The following is a 14,377-nucleotide window of genomic DNA, read 5'->3' as shown; positions in this document are numbered from 1 at the left end:
GGGTCCATGTCTGGATTCCCGCATCACATTTTAGGGAGACTTCCCTAAGAGTCATAATTTGCATAAATTAAAACAAGAAGCGCTCAACCTGGGAATGAACAATTGCATAATAGCTTGTTCTATGCCTAGTTACCACCCAAGAAGCAGCCTCTTTTTGCTCAACATGTGCCTTTCATAGAGAAGAACTTTCCATATCAGTCTGATCCTGACTTAACAGTACAGTCCAGCCCCGAAATACCAGGCAATCCCTCTCTGAACAAGGGAAAGAGGATGCTTCCTGGTGGTAAATCGCCAAAGAACTAACTGATGAGCTGTTGTTCATTCCTGGTAGAGCGATTCTTTCTTCGTATGCAAATTAATATGACCCTGGTGAAGTCTTCCTATGGGTGATGGGGAAACCAGACGTGGACTCCTTGCCCAGTGTGCTTAGAGGAATGTGGCTGCACCTCACAGACGACGCCCATAGGAGGCCGAAAGGATCATCTGGGGTTGTCATGTTCCTTGTTCAGAGGAGAATTGCCTGGTATTTTGGGGCTGGACTGACCTTACTTGGCGGGATCAGACTGATATAATTCAGGAAAGTTTTCTTCTGTGAAAAGCACACTGGTCTAAAAGAGGCTGCTTCCGGGTGGTAAATCGCCAAAGAACTAGCTGATGAGCTGTTGTTCGTTCCTGGTAGAGCGCTTCTCTCTTCGTATGCAAGTATACTTGGTATTTATCTCCAGACAAAATAAATAAATAAGCATAATGATTGCTATTAGAACCAACTGTATGCAAACCTTGAATTGCGCATCAAATTAGTTCAGTGAAACACTGCTTAAAGCACCTGCTTTCTATTCTTTCCATATAAGCCTAGGCACATAATTGAAGTTAGAAGTTGAGTGCCACAGGTGACCCAGTATTTCTGTATGCAAAGCCTGAGCTGACTGGAATATAGTCAAAAGGAAAAATAAATTAACCCATTAAGGCTAGATTAAAAGGGGATCGCTAATTTAACATGCCCCCCTTAAACAGGCAAACTTGTCCGTTTATGGGTATATGTTAGATAAGCTGCCATTACGAGTGGCTGGTTAATGCTACCGCAAGCTCGCAGTAGCACTTTGCGCTCAGTAAATTAACCAAAGGTCAGACCTCTGATTAATTAAAAAAATGTCCCCCAATTGCCCCCAAAATAAAGTGTACATATCCTTTATAAAATTAAAAATATGAGCATTTTTTTTAAATTAGCTATAACTGCACAAAGCAGTTATAAAGGGTTTAAAGTGAGCGGATGTGGGGAGTTAGAAAAAACACGTCACTGAAAAGTGCCTTTACATTGCTGTCTATGGGGACTTTGTTGAAACTTGATATATATACAGTATGTATATGCTTATATATATATATATATATATATATATATATATATATATATATATATATATATATATATATATATATATATATATATATATATATATATATATATATACAGGGAGTGCAGAATTATTAGGCAAATTAGTATTTTGACCACATCATCCTCTTTATGCATGTTGTCTTACTCCTAGCTGTATAGGCTCGAAAGCCTACTACCAATTAAGCATATTAGGTGATGTGCATCTCTGTAATGAGAAGGGGTGTGGTCTAATGACATCAACACCCTATATCAGGTGTGCATAATTATTAGGCAACTTCCTTTCCTTTGGCAAAATGGGTCAAAAGAAGGACTTGACAGGCTCAGAAAAGTCAAAAATAGTGAGATATCTTGCAGAGGGATGCAGCACTCTTAAAATTGCAAAGCTTCTGAAGCGTGATCATCGAACAATCAAGCGTTTCATTCAAAATAGTCAACAGGGTCGCAAGAAGTGTGTGGAAAAACCAAGGTGCAAAATAACTGCCCATGAACTGAGAAAAGTCAAGCGTGCAGCTGCCAAGATGCCACTTGCCACCAGTTTGGCCATATTTCAGAGCTGCAAAATCACTGGAGTGCCCAAAAGCACAAGGTGTGCAATACTCAGAGACATGGCCAAGGTAAGAAAGGCTGAAAGACGACCACCACTGAACAAGACACAAAAGCTGAAATGTCAAGACTGGGCCAAGAAATATCTCAAGACTGATTTTTCTAAGGTTTTATGGACTGATGAAATGAGAGTGAGTCTTGATGGGCCAGATGGATGGGCCCGTGGCTGGATTGGTAAAGGGTAGAGAGCTCCAGTCTGACTCAGACGCCAGCAAGGTGGAGGTGGAGTACTGGTTTGGGCTGGTATCATCAAAGATGAGCTTGTGGGGCCTTTTCGGGTTGAGGATGGAGTCAAGCTCAACTCCCAGTCCTACTGCCAGTTTCTGGAAGACACCTTCTTCAAGCAGTGGTACAGGAAGAAGTCTGCATCCTTCAAGAAAAACATGATTTTCATGCAGGACAATGCTCCATCACACGCGTCCAAGTACTCCACAGCGTGGCTGGCAAGAAAGGGTATAAAAGAAGAAAATCTAATGACATGGCCTCCTTGTTCACCTGATCTGAACCCCATTGAGAACCTGTGGTCCATCATCAAATGTGAGATTTACAAGGAGGGAAAACAGTACACCTCTCTGAACAGTGTCTGGGAGGCTGTGGTTGCTGCTGCACGCAATGTTGATGGTGAACAGATCAAAACACTGACAGAATCCATGGATGGCAGGCTTTTGAGTGTCCTTGCAAAGAAAGGTGTCTATATTGGTCACTGATTTGTTTTTGTTTTGTTTTTGAATGTCAGAAATGTATATTTGTGAATGTTGAGATGTTATATTGGTTTCACTGGTAAAAATAAATAATTAAAATGGGTATATATTTGTTTTTTGTTAAGTTGCCTAATAATTATGCACAGTAATAGTCACCTGCACACACAGATATCCCCCTAAAATAGCTATAACTAAAAACAAACTAAAAACTACTTCCAAAAATATTCAGCTTTGATATTAATGAGTTTTTTGGGTTCATTGAGAACATGGTTGTCGTTCAATAATAAAATTAATCCTCAAAAATACAACTTGCCTAATAATTCTGCACTCCCTGTATATATATATATATATATATATATATTTACAGTATGAATTTAATATGTGTATATACACATATAAACAAATAAATATATTTATATATGTATATACATATATATTTAAACTTTGCTGCCCATCACTGTGCGACTTATCCCCTTCGCTGCACTAGGTTCTCTGACGTGACATGGCACGTAACCTCTAATACCAGTGCACATTTGCGTGTGCTGGTATTACAAGTGGTGCGCAAATATCAAGCTTGTGTAAGCGCAATTTTGCTCTCCACTCATAATCTAGGCCTAAATGTTAAAAGCAGTGGACTTTATTTATTTTGCTCCCTTTTAATGTAATTTAGCTTTGTAGATTTTCTAAAGCTCTGAGGTGGAAATGCAAACTAAATACGTTTTTAAGGCTAAACCTGCTACCCCCCCATTAGCTTTAGCAGATAATAATTGCTCATCAATGCACTTCATACTAACATAATGACCACGGCTATTATTTGCAGATTTATGCCTAGTTTGGCTACTCCAAAATGGTGGGTGGATTTTGGCTGATGAAAAGCAACTTCAGCAAACAAGATGTTAATTTGTTTAAAAAGTGTTTAGACTTAGCTGATATGTTAGTCTGTAGTCAAATAACAGAAATATCTTGTAATTACAAGGTATTTACTGTCCCTTTAAGGCCCAGATGCACTGGCTGTTAGCTTCAAAATAAAAAGCGTCTTATGCTTTCCAGACTATCTAACTACAGTAATCTACCACACCCTGCACTATCCCTTGAGCTGGACTGCTAACGGCAACAAATGCTCTTCTAAAATTAAGCAAAATAACAAAACAAAAAATTATTTCTGGGGAAACTTCTGGGGCAAATACTCAGGGAAAATAGTTTTGAATATTTATACTACACTATTCGGTATTCGTTTAGTTTTAAACAAAAAGAGTACTGAATATTCGGGAAACCTTCACATTAGTTTTCGTTAAACAAATGTAAATATTCCATGATAATCCTTATCCCGGGCCTTCTACATAGAGTCCCAGGCCGTGATAATAAGAGGCTTTGAGCGGCATATCCCAGGGCCTGCACTGAGACCTTCTCCTTGCTAAGCCTCCTATTACCGCGGATTGGGGGTCTAAGAAGGGTCTCTAGCACCCTAGAGGTAAGTATTTTAACCCCTACATGTAATTCAAAGAAAACAAAAAAATACTCTATTTCTTTGTCCTCTTTAAATTTAGTTGGTTCATTCTTTGGATATTTCTTTTGTGAAAACTAAACGAATATCCGTGTTTTTGGTACAAATTCACATTTACACTGAAACAAAGGCACAATCCTAAAAAATAGATAAATAAATGGCTCAATGCCATATTGATCTGCTTTGTCAGGTTCTTGTGTATAATAAAAAAATATTCAAGTGGTGCATCTGGTGCATTCAGGTGTCCCCATCATAAGTACAGATAAGCCAATCAGCTGTCACTGTGTGTAGTAGTAACAGAATGCATCTGGTGCATTCAGGTGTCCCCATCATAAGTGCAGATAAGCCAATCAGCTGTCACTGTGTGTAGTAGTAACAGAATGCATCTGGTGCATTCAGGTGTCCCCATCATAAGTGCAGATAAGCCAATCAGCTGTCACTGTGTGTAGTAGTAACAGAATGCATCTGGTGCATTCAGGTGTCCCCATCATAAGTGCAGATAAGCCAATCAGCTGTCACTGTGTGTGGTAGTAACAGAATGCATCTGGTGCATTCAGGTGTCCCCATCATAAGTACAGATAAGCCAATCAGCTGTCACTGTGTGTGGTAGTAACAGAATGCATCTGGTGCATTCAGGTGTCCCCATCATAAGTGCAGATAAGCCAATCAGCTGTCACTGTGTGTAGTAGTAACAGAATGCATCTGGTGCATTCAGGTGTCCCCATCATAAGTGCAGATAAACCAGTCAGCTGTCACTGTGTGTAGTAGTAACAGAATGCATCTGGTGCATTCAGGTGTCCCCATCATAAGTGCAGATAAGCCAATCAGCTGTCACTGTGTGTAGTAGTAACAGAATGCATCTGGTGCATTCAGGTGTCCCCATCATAAGTGCAGATAAACCAGTCAGCTGTCACTGTGTGTAGTAGTAACAGAATGCATCTGGTGCATTCAGGTGTCCCCGTCATAAGTGCAGATAAGCCAATCAGCTGTCACTGTGTGTAGTAGTAACAGAATGCATCTGGTGCATTCAGGTGTCCCCATCATAAGTACAGATAAGCCAATCAGCTGTCACTGTGTGTGGTAGTAACAGAATGCATCTGGTGCATTCAGGTGTTCCCATCATAAGTGCAGATAAGCCAATCAGCTGTCACTGTGTGTAGTAGTAACAGAATGCATCTGGTGCATTCAGGTGTCCCCATCATAAGTGCAGATAAACCAGTCAGCTGTCACTGTGTGTAGTAGTAACAGAATGCATATGGTGCATTCAGGTGTCCCCATCATAAGTGCAGATAAGCCAATCAGCTGTCACTGTGTGTAGTAGTAACAGAATGCATCTGGTGCATTCAGGTGTCCCCATCATAAGTGCAGATAAGCCAATTAGCTGTCACTGTGTGTAGTAGTAACAAAATGCATATGGTGCATTCAGGTGTCCCCATCATAAGTGCAGATAAGTCAATCAGCTGTCACTGTGTGTAGTAGTAACAGAATGCATCTGGTGCATTCAGGTGTCCCCATCATAAGTGCAGATAAGTTAATCAGCTGTCACTGTGTGTAATAGTAACATAATGCATCTGGTGCATTCAGGTGTCCCCATCATAAGTGCAGATAAGTCAATTAGCTGTCACTGTGTTTAGTAGTAACAGAATGCATCTGGTGCATTCAGGTGTCCCCATCATAAGTGCAGATAAGCCAATCAACTGCCACTGTGTGTAGTAGTAACAGGGAGCATAGCAGTGTAGATAGCAGACAGCAGCTAGGTAATGCTAATGAGAAATATAGCAACATCAGACAGAAGCTGCAAAGTGAACCCTGCATAGAGAAACAGCTATGACTACAAGTGGTTGCTGCATCAAACAGAACAATGGAGAATCAAGACACAAGCAGGACATAGGCACATAACGTACTGAAAAAGTACTATTAAGTCAAGTTATAAAATGAGTCCTCACTATCTTTGCAAAGACAGCAAAATTATATTAAACAATAATTTAATTTCTATGTTGTGTCATATACTTAAAGGGATATTAAACAGTGCTCCTTTGTTAAATTAAAGTAAATATAAAAAGAAACAGATTGTATAAGAAACACCAAATAACTTACTTGTTTTCTTGCAAACTTAGCACTAGGGGCGCGATCCGATATATGGCGTAGTTTTCTGCGTAAGCGAGGGAACCCGCGCCGCCCGTAATTTCACCTCGCACATCGGGCTATCCAATATACGGCAGATGCTGAAGTGGCGGAAGTAGGACAAACTGGCGTTGCGCAAATACACATTTTAATCGTCGCAAGTACTTACGCCAGTGTTTTGTTCACGTAAAGTCTCAATAAAGTGTAGTTTTATGCAAATTTGGCTAAGACTCGTAAAAATTACCCGCGACTCCATCTAAAACTGCGCAACATAATTACACTATTCAAAAGTCATATATAAACCCATGCGCAGCCGCCATTTTCTTGAGTGTGTTTGGATGGTTCGTTGAGCTACAGCACACTAAAGTGAGTTTAGGATTAGTAAGAGTAGTGAGAGAGGTGCAGCATAATAGTTAGTTAAGTCGGATTTTTGTTTGGGAAAGCTTGTACATTTACTTACACTTATTTTTACATATTGCATACATACATATACAAAATACACAACACTTTTTTTTTCTAACACCTCACACATTTTATTTCAATTTTACAGTGTGATAGGCTGAGTGTTTGGTTGTGATTGTGTGTGATTGGACTGGGAGTGAGTGTGAGTGTGTGAGTGTGTGTAGTTTGAGGATGGCAGGGAGGGGTAGGGCAGAGGGGAGGAGGGGAGCGGAGTTGCAGGGAGAGGAGTATTGTAGCGGACAGGAGGAGCCCCGTCAGGGAGTTAGTGGAGTGGGGAGTGGCAGAGTTAGAAGGGATGATGGGAGGGGAGATGCCCAGAGACCAGGCACACTTAGAAGAGGGACAGAGGGTGCACATGGGGACAGAAGGGGGGAGGAGGGAGAGGATAGGGAGGAACCCACACCAGGGACATCCCAGGGAGGAAGCCATGTGGCCACAAGGGAGGAGCGCATGAGATGCCCAAACTTCTCATTTGATGAGAATGTTGCGCTAGTCCAGGCCATCATGGACAACCACAGTGCCCTCTTTGGCCAGGAGACGGGCAAAGGCATTGCCCAAAGGCGTAAGGCATCATGGTTGGCGGAAGAGGATGCTGTAAACAGTGTGGCCCCGCAGAGGAGGACTGTTGAGGGACTTAAAAAAATGTGGAACGATTGCAAGAGGCGGGTGAAAGAGAAGATGGGCCAGGAAGCCATGCACCAGAGGGGAACAGGCGGTGGTCCACCCCTGGAAACCGAATACAACACCTGGCAGGATATGATACGCAGGTCCGTGAGTATCACAGCAGTCCATGGACTGCAACCACAGCACCTCAAGCTGGTGAGTAACATCCCGCACACCAGTATTATATGTATTTGAAATATAACATCCTTTAATGTCACACATTCATGTACACAATGAGGAGCATGGTATTTGGCCTACTAACAAAAACATCTACAATTATATTTGACATTAATGCTACTTAATACAATGCAATTCTTGATATGAGGTGGAATAGTGCAATACTAACATGTCTCAGAGTAGCACAGGCCACAAGCCACATGTTCAGTTTTCAGTAAATGGACACTATAGCCATCACAATACTTTTAGCTCCGAAAGCAGGTTGTGTGCCTACATAAGGCTAAAGTAAATTGTGTGACCATAGTGTCACTTAAAGAACACATTTTCTCCATCACTGACATGTACACATAACTATTGTATGAAACACATACCTGTATACTGTGCAAATTAAAAATTCCTCATATCACAAATCACATTGTGCACATGCATGTTATACAGTTTGACATGAGAATGAGTATTGTCCCTAGCATGTATCAATGTATATTGTATGCCCAGATGGACATATATATGACTGTACTAATCCCTATCATCATTTGACTCCTCCAAAGAAACTCCTGTCACCAGGCTGCAAACAGGCATGCCACCACCACTACCAGTCACAGGAATGCATCCACCTCCACCACCAGTTACAGTCATGCAGCCACCTCCACCACCAGTCTTCAGGCAGCAACATGGACAGTATGCTTCCAGGCATCAGCAGGGTTGGATTGCCTCAGTTGAGGACCCAAAAGTGATGCCACCACCATTGTCATACGACCCCTGGCAAGATACCTGGCCTGAGGAATATCCTTTTGGCTTTGAGGGGGAGCCAAGTCAGCCACGAAGGGTCCATGTCTTTAACCCCCCCCCCCCCCAACACAATATCAGGCCAGTTATGGCTTTTCCCCACAGGGGATGTCGCAAGATATGCAAACTGGACAGGCTGAGTGGTCACACACTAGTCGTCAATGGGACTACCAATCCAGCCTGAGAGCTCAACCATCTGCTTCCCTTAGGAGAGCTCCACCATCTGCTTCCCTTGGGAGAGCTCCACCATCTGCTTCTCTTGGGAGAGCTCCACCATCCGCTTCCCTTGGGAGAGCTCCACCATCCTCAGATGAGCATATAGCTGAGGTTGTCCCTGAAGCACCAGCAGCTGAAGTTGTCCCTGAAGCACCAGCAGCTGAAGTTATCCATGAAGCAGATGCAGCTTAAGTTGTCCATGATGCACCAGCAGCTGAAGTTGTCCCTGAAGCACTAGCAGCTGAAGTTGTCCATGATGCACCAGCAGCTGAAGTTGTCCATGATGCACCAGCAGAACCTGCACCTAGAATCACTGCTGCTCAAGAGCCTGTAAATCCACTGTATTCTCCCCTGTGCGAGAGCATTCAAAAAGGCCAACAGAGGTTTCACAGGAGCCAAGAGAGGTTACTCAAGCGTAGCATCGAGCTGCAGAGGGACATTGCAGCATCATTAAATTGAATTGTACAAAAGCAGACTCAGATGATGAGAATACAGTCTGATATGCAGATGCAGATGGACAATAGATGGCGGGAACAAAATCAACTCTTGGGTGTGTTGGTTGAGCACTTTACACACCAGCAGGACACTGCCTCCAGCCTATCATCTGTGGCCAGCACTGACTCCAACAGAAACATCTGAATCGTCTCAAACCAGGAGACCAAGGAAATCCACTACAGTCACCTCAGCCCCCTCATCCAAGAAGCCGAAAAAGAAATAAATATTCTTATAGTTCACCATAAATCTTGTCCTCTGTTATTTACCATATAATTGTCATCCACATCCATGTGAGGTGTGTTTTAGTACACTAATATTGTTAAAACATATAGGCCTAGATTTAGAGTTGAGAGGTAGCCGTGAAAACCAGCGTTAGAGGCTCCTAACACTGGTTTTGGGCTACCGCCGGTATTTGGAGTCAGTCAGGAAAGGGTCTAACGCTCACTTTCCAGCCGCGACTTTTCCATACCGCAGATCCCCTTACGTCATTTGCGTATCCTATCTTTTCAATGGGATCTTTCTAACGCCGGTATTTAGAGTTGTGGCTGAAGTGAGCGTTAGAAATCTAACGACAAAACTCCAGCAGCAGAAAAAAGTCAGTAGTTAAGAGCTTTCTGGGCTACTGCTGGTTTATAAAGCTCGTAACTACTGTGCTCTAAAGTACACTAACACCCATAAACTACCTATGTACCCCTAAACCGAGGTCCCCCCACATCGCCGCCACTCGATTACATTTTTTTAACCCCTAATCCGCCGACCGCCACCTACATTATCCTTATGTACCCCTAATCTGCTGCCCCTAACAGCGCCGACCCCTATATTATATTTATTAACCCCTAACCTGCCCCCCACAACGTCGCCTCCACCTGCCTACACTTATTAACCCCTAATCTTCCGAGCGGACCGTACCACTACTATAATAAAGTTATTAACTCCTAATCCGCCTCACTCCCGCCTCAATAACCCTATAATAAATAGTATTAACCCCTAATCTGCCCTCCCTAACATCGCCGACACCTAACTTCAATTATTAACCCCTACTCTGCCGACCGAATCTCGCTGCTACTGTAATAAATGGATTAACTCCTAAAGCTAAGTCTAACCCTAACACTAACACCCCCCTAAGTTAAATATAATTTAAATCTAACAAAATAAACTAACTCTTATTAAATAAATTATTCCTATTTAAAGCTAAATACTTACCTGTAAAATAAACCCTAATATAGCTACAATATAAATTATAATTATATTATAGCTATTTTAGGATTTATATTTATTTTACAGGCAATTTTGTAATTATTTTAACCAGGTACAATAGCTATTAAATAGTTAAGAACTATTTAATAGCTAAAATAGTTAAAATAATTACAAAATTACCTGTAAAATAAATCCTAACCTAAGTTACAATTAAACCTAACACTACACGATCAATAAATTAATTAAATAAACTACCTACAATTATCTACAATTAAACCTAACACTACACTATCAATAAATAAATTAAATACAATTCCTACAAATAAATACAATTAAATAAACTAACTAAAGTATAAAAAATAAAAAAGAACTAAGTTATAAAAAATAAAAAAATATTTACAAACATTAGAAAAATATTACAATTTTAAACTAATTACACCTACCCTAAGCCCCCTAATAAAATAACAAAGACCCCCAAAATAAAAAAATGTCCTACCCTATTCTAAATTACAAAAGTTCAAAGCTCTTTTACCTACGGAACAGCCAATAGAATGCGAGCTCAATCTGATTGGCTGATTGGATCAGCCAATCGGATTGAACTTGAATCTGATTGGCTGATTCCATCAGCCAATCAGAATTTTCCTACCTTAATTCCGATTGGCTGATATCAGCCAATCGGAATTCGAGGGACGCCATCTTGGATGACGTCCCTTAAAGGAACCTTCATTCTTCAGTTGGACGTCGAACGAAGAGGATGGATCCACGCCGGAGGTCTTCAAGATCAGCCGCTCGTCATCCGATGGAACAACATAGAAGATGCGGCTTGGATGAAGATGTTTGCTGGTCCGGATGTCCTCTTCGGCCCGGATAGGATGAAGATTTCTTCCCGAAGATGGACTTCTTCATTTGCCGCTTGGATCCAGACTTCAGCCCGAGGATGGATGTCACTCTTCAGCCCCCCGCTTGGGCTTGGATCAAGACTTCGGACCCTCTTCTGGACCGATCGGTGAACCCGGTGAGGTGAAGACAAGGTAGGAAGATCTTCAGGGGCTTAGTGTTAGGTTTATTTAAGGGGGGTTTGGGTTAGATTAGGGGTATGTGGGTGGTGGGTTGTAATGTTGGGGGGGTATTGTATGGTTTTTTTTTACAGACAAAAGAGTTGAATTCTTTGGGGCATGCCCCGCAAAGGGCCCTTTTAAGGGCTGGTAAGGTAAAAGAGCTTTGAACTTTTGTAAATTAGAATAGGGTAAGACATTTTTTTATTTTGAGGGTCTTTGTTATTTTATTAGGGGGCTTAGAGTAGGTGTAATTAGTTTAAAATTGTTGTAATATTTTTCTAATGTTTGTAAATATTTTTTTAATTTTTTGTAACTTAGTTCTTTTTTATTTTTTGTACTTTAGTTAGTTTATTTAATTGTATTTATTTGTAGGAATTGTATTTAATTTATTTATTGATAGTGTAGTGTTAGGTTTAATTGTAGATAATTGTAGGTAGTTTATTTAATTTATTTATTGATAGTGTAGTGTTAGGTTTAATTGTAACTTAGGTTAGGATTTATTTTACAGGTAATTTTGTAATTATTTTAACTATTTTAGCTATTAAATAGTTCTTAACTATTTAATAGCTTTTGTACCTGGTTAAAATAAATACAAAGTTACCTGTAAAATAAATATAAATCCTAAAATAGCTATAATATAATTATAATTTATATTGTAGCTATATTAGGGTTTATTTTACAGGTAAGTATTTAGCTTTAAATAGGAATAATTTATTTAATAAGAGTTAATTTATTTCGTTAGATTTAAATTATATTTAATTTAGGAGGGTGTTAGGGTTAAAGTTAGACTTAGCTTTAGGGGTTAATAAATTTATTAGAGTAGCAGTGAGCTCCTGTCGGCAGATTAGGGGTTAATACTTGAAGTTAGGTGTCAGCAATGTTAGGGAGGGCAGATTAGGGGTTAATACTATTTATTATAGGGTTATTGAGGCGGGGGTGAGGCGGATTAGGGGTTAATACATTTATTATAGTAGCGCTCAGGTCCGGTCGGCGGATTAGGGGTTAATAAGTGTAGTTAGGTGGAGGCGACATTGGGGGCGGCAGATTAGGGGTTAATAAATATAATATAGGGGTCGGCGATGTTAGGGCAGCAGATTAGGGGTACATAGGGATAATGTAGGTGGCGGGGTGTACGGAGCGGCAGATTAGGGGTTAAAAATAATATGCAGGGGTCAGCGATAGCGGGGGCGGCAGATTAGGGGTTAATAAGTGTAAGGTTAGGGGTGTTTAGACTCGGGGTACATGTTAGAGTGTTAGGTGCAGACGTAGGAAGTGTTTCCCCGTAGGAAACAATGGGGCTGCGTTAGGAGCTGAACGCGGCTTTTTTGCAGGTATTAGGTTTTTTTTCAGCTCAAACAGCCCCATTGTTTTCTATGGGGGAATCGTGCACGAGCACGTTTTTGAAGCTGGCCGCGTCCGTAAGCACCGCTGGTATCGAGAGTTGAAGTTGCGGTAAATATGCTATACGCTCCTTTTTTGGAGCCTAACGCAGCCATTCTGTGAACTCTAAATACCAGCGGTATTTAAAAGGTGCGGCCAGAAAAAAGCATGCGTAGCTAACGCACCCCTTTGGCCGCAAAACTCTAAATCTAGGCGATAATAAGGCCTGTGTGGAAATGGCCCAAAAAAGGTAATATTATTCTGTTTATGACATATTGTTGTACTATAACTCACATCCACAATAGTTGTTTATGAAGGGTACATATAGTAATATTCACTTCTAAGATGTAAATCAATGTATCTCACATCCAATATAAATTGACACATTGGTATATATATAGGGTTGCCACCTCGGCCATGTTTTCCTGAACATTTATGAGTTACACATGCTGCAGGGCATGCAGGGAGGATCATGAATAGTTCTGTCCAGGGTCACTATTTTTGTGTTGTCCAGCAGCACAATGCACGTTTCCCTCTGCACGCCCTGCAGCATGTGTAACTCATAAGTGTCCAGGAAAACATGGCCGAGGTAGCAACCCTATATATATATATAATAGTGATGTTACTGATAGGGTGGGCATTATCAGGTGTTTTAAGTCTGCAGGTGAGAGGTTGTGGTGTCTGTGATTGGTTTGACACACTTGCAAAGAGGCAGCCTTCAAGAAGGTCTTAGAAATGATCATATGAGCCATCCTAGGTTTTGCTTTCAACTAAGAATACCAAGAGAACAAAGCAAGTGTTCTAATTAAATCTGAAAGTAGTTTTAAATAACATGCTTTATTTAAAAGAAGAAGGTTTTCTTTGGACTTGACTGTCCCTTTATATATTTTGGCATCAGTGCCAAGCTGTGTTAGCATTAGAATAAATTACATTCCAGTGGGTTCTAAAGAGATGAAGGTAATCCAATTTAAAGTAAATAAGCAAGTATATGTCCACAATGTGATAAAGTACCTACAAGCTCAATCCATTTGATTATGTTGTGGCTTCAAACTATTTCAGATACACAAATAAACCTTACAAAAGCAATATCACAGTATACTGTCCCTTTAACCTTGAGATGCTGCTTAAATGTATGTGTTTGTTAAGGCTTCCAGGGAGTTACGTTGCTTTTTTAGTCAGTGCAAGGGTTCCTGCGCCTGCAATTTGTAGGGAGATGAGAATGAAATCTGCGCGCGTAAGTCCTTACGCTGTATATTGGATACCAAACTGCGCGTATTTGTATGTCAGTCTATGGGTAAAAATAATACGGGCGAAGGCTGAAATATATGCGCGTAAGTTGTATGCTACGCCGTATATGTGATACCAAACCAGCGCAAAATTTGACGTCGCCGGCTTTTGCGGGCGACACTGCATATCGGATCGGGCCCTAGAAGTTCTCATTGTAGCCCTGCTCCCAATGTAGTAAGAGCAGAGGATTTTCAAAACCTACGTTTTTACACTGTCAGTTCTGGGCATCGGACTCCCTGTTATCTAGTCTATTCACTAGCCGATAAGTTTTATGAGGCTAAGATAAACCTTCCTGCAAAGGCCTCTCCTCCTTGTAGGACTGTGACAGGAA

Source organism: Bombina bombina, chromosome 2 (genome assembly GCF_027579735.1).
Source record: "Bombina bombina isolate aBomBom1 chromosome 2, aBomBom1.pri, whole genome shotgun sequence".
In the NCBI taxonomy this organism is placed as follows: domain Eukaryota; kingdom Metazoa; phylum Chordata; class Amphibia; order Anura; family Bombinatoridae; genus Bombina; species Bombina bombina.
The sequence above is the reverse complement of the archived record's forward strand: the minus strand, read 5'-3'. Positions refer to the sequence as shown.